Here is a 3,978-nt window from a genome sequence, read left to right on the forward strand (position 1 = left end):
AGCAGGACAAACATTATCTTGGTGTGGGTAGTCTCCTCCACAATTGTAACATTTATTGTTGACACCCTCTGATGTGGGTCGTCGTGACTGTTTGAGTCTTGTTCCTTGACTCCAGTTGTGATGTGGTTCTCGGCTCAATTTACTGTTAGGTTTGCCATGATATCTTCTTTGATCACGGTGTCCTCCCTGAACCTTACGTACCTCATCACTGTTAGTAACAGTGGCAGAACCGTTATTGGCACTGCACTCCATGACACGAGCATCACGTGCAGCATCTTCCATTCGACGAGCAATATCCAGTATCTTGGTAAGAGAACTGTCATCATCAACAAGTTCTAGAGCTCTTCGACGAAGACGTGTAGATGTGCATGATTCAATTATTTGCTGTTTGATTTCTTTGTCAACATCAGCAAACTCACAATGGGCTGCTAAACCCTGCAGACGTGTGTGGTATTGATCCACAGTTTCATTAGAGAGTTGTTTTGCTCTCCTGAAATGCATAATTTCCATAGCAGTATTTTGCCTTGGTTTGAAATGCTCTGTTAGTTTGGCTTTGGCAGTGTCATAATCTTTGGCACCACCAGTGTCTTTCAGTGTGTCAAAGATGTCACAAACTCTATCACCTGCATAATGAAGTAGAAAGGCACGCTTTCTTTCAGCACTTTTGATGTCAGAAACTATCAACAAATTTTCAAACCTTTTAAGCCATTTGACCCACCTCTGTGACAGGTTTGTCTGGTCACAGTCAGGATCAAATGCAGGAAACTGAGGTATATTTGCCATTTTTACTGAATAAATGTAACTTATCACTTAAATGTTCCTCAGAATATTAAACACTTACTGCACTGTATATGTTAGTCAAGAATTCACTGTAATTACTTTAATTTTGCAAAGCACACAAGCATTTTAATGCAAAAGTTCACAACAGTGCACAATATAGCAGCAACTGACTTCTTACCTAGCCCTTGTGTACATGTGTTGTTCCTACTCACAGCAGCAGCACAGCAGTTGGCACGGCAGTTGGTACAGCAGTTGGTACGGCAGCAGTTGGTACAGCAGTTGGTGCAGCAGTTGGTACAGCAGTCAATTCAGTGTGATGAATTTTGTAGCACGAAGCGTCGTTTCGTAACCAAAACATCAGGTTTTGTACACATCAAAGCGTCGTTTCGTACACAACGTCGGCAGATTCCTCAGTACACAGTTTCTTCAGCACAGCTTTGGTAGCACACAGCTTGGGTAGCACACAGCATTGGTTAGCACACAGCATCGTTTAGCACACAGCATTGGAGCATCGGTTAGCATACAGCATCGGGTATGGCGCTCACAGCTTCTCTTCCTCCTCCAGGCAGCATGCTTCTCCCTTGTGTTTGAAACTGAACAAATACCTGCGTTCACAGTTCATCCTCGTCGCCAATGTGGTGTTTGTGTGTTACTGAGGAAGTCTTGGTGGTAGGGTTGATGTAAAGTCATGACTTGGTTACTGACTTTAATACTTAATATGATTACATGACTAGTAGCTACCAAGCTTGGCGGGCGTCCTGTACGCTCTTGTTTACCTTCCTTCTCTCTGGCGTCTCAGCCGCCGCACATAGAAAACGGATGGTACCATTTTCTGTGAACATGACAACGTCAATGAGATAATCCTTTCCCTTAAAACCAAGTCTGGTGCCCTTGAGGAGATACCAACTTTAATTTACAAAAAAGCCTCCAGATCTTTAGCCCCTGCTATTGCTTTGCTCTTCAACAAGTCACTTGAACTCCAAACCTTCCCAGATACTCTAAAAAAAAGCGAGAGTAACGCCTGTCCACAAATGTGGTAATCTCACAGATGTTAACGACTACAGACCTATATCTATCCTGCCAAACTTGTCAAAAATTTTTGAAAAACTAATCTATAAGCAGCTTTACTCATATCTAGCCAAACTCAATATACTTAGCCCTTGCCAATATGGCTTCAGACCCAAAAAAAGCACTAACGATGCACTTATTAGTATGCTTAACTCGATTCATACAGCTCTTGATAAAAATGAGTTCCTGTTGGGTTGTTTGTGGACCTGCGTAAAGCTTTTGATACTGTCAACCACCAAAACCTTCTTCTTAAATTACATCATTATGGAGTCAGAGGACACTCCCTACAATACCTCAAATCCTACCTTACTGACAGGCTCCAATATGTTTCTGTGAATAATACAATTTCTCCCACCCTACCCATCAACATTGGTGTTCCCCAGGGCAGCATACTTGGCCCTCTCCTCTTTCTCATCTACATTAATGACCTTCCAAATGCCTCCCAACACCTCAAACCAATTCTATTTGCTGACGACACAACCTTCATTTACTCCAGTCCTGATCCCCTTGCTCTAAATGCCACAGTAAATACTGAGCTAAATAAAGTCCATCTGTGGCTAACTGCCAACAAACTCACCCTTAACATTGACAAAACCTTCTATATTCTGTTTGGCAATAAATCCTCTAATCAAATAAATCTGAAAATAAACAATACCCAAATTTGTAACAAATTAGATGGCAAATTCCTTGGCATTCTCATTGACCACAAGCTGAATTTCCAGGGACACATTCTAAACATATCAAAAAAAGTTTCAAAAACTGTGGGCATTCTTTCTAAGATCAGATATTATGTACCACGCCCTGCCCTGGTGACTCTCTATTACTCCCTTATCTATCCATATCTCAACTATGGTATTTGTGCTTGGGGCTCTACTACCCAAAATCACTTACGTCCTCTAATTACTCAACACAAAGCTGCTATTAGGACAATATCCAATTCTGGCTCCAGACATCACTCGGTACCCCTACTCAAATCTCTGAATATGTTAGACATTAAGTCACTGCACATTCTTTCATGTGTATTATACATATATAAAACGCTAAACTATAATGCCAATCCTGATCTCAAAAGCTTCATAGAAGGTTGTAACAGAACCCATGAGCACCACACCAGAAATAAATACAGTTTTGATATTCCTAGAGTACGACTTAATCAAACTAGAAATGCTCTACAAATCAAGGGGCCCAGAATGAGGAATGACCTTCCCAACCATGTTAAAGACTGTACCTCTCTCAACCAGTTTAAGTTAAAAGCGAAGCTATACCTAATAAATTCCCTGTAACCTACCCCAGCAAACATTTTCATGTTTTTAAAACATCCTAAAAACGACATTTCATTGTTTTCAGCACGTTTATAATTACGTTTAGAAAAGGTTTTTTGAGAACTTTTATATACAACCTTAGAACGTATATAATTAACATTTCTAAAAACTTTTTTATGATCTTTTAATTACCTACATTAAAACATTTAGGGTAAATTAGGGTATAATAATTTTGTAATTCATATCTGAAATAGAAAGGGAGAGAAAGAAAGAAGACATATCTGAGATAGAAATGGACATCCTATATATGTATGTGTAAATTACAAATAAATAGGGTACAAAAAGAGAATTAAAATATTATATTTATTTAATTAAGAATGAGTAATACAACAAAATATATGTAATAGCTCGAAATATATAGACTATATCTATAACAGAATATAAAAGTAAAAATTTAAAAATCTATATATGCAATATGTGAACACAATAGATTTTGTGATCAAGCAGCCTGTGATTCATGTCATGCTGAGATCAGTCTGACGTTATAAGCAGTTATTGTTACTTAAAACTAAAACAAGTAAAATTTTCCGAGTATACATATAACACTATAGTTTTTCTATGACTAATAATAAAAATCTATTAATCAAAAGTTTAGGACTAATTAACTAAAAATAAAAATCTACAAGTGAATGTAAACACAGTCAAGTATAATATTCATGTAGAAAGAGAAAGAAAAAGAGAGAGAAGGAAAGAAAGAGAAAGAAAGAAAGGGAGAAAGAGAAAGAAAAGAAAAAACAGTCATGTATAATATTCATATTAGCACCATGCAATATAACTTAGATTAAGTAAAAAATCTCAGACATTTTTA

The sequence above is a fragment of the Procambarus clarkii genome, unplaced genomic scaffold (genome assembly GCF_040958095.1).
Source record: "Procambarus clarkii isolate CNS0578487 unplaced genomic scaffold, FALCON_Pclarkii_2.0 HiC_scaffold_127, whole genome shotgun sequence".
In the NCBI taxonomy this organism is placed as follows: domain Eukaryota; kingdom Metazoa; phylum Arthropoda; class Malacostraca; order Decapoda; family Cambaridae; genus Procambarus; species Procambarus clarkii.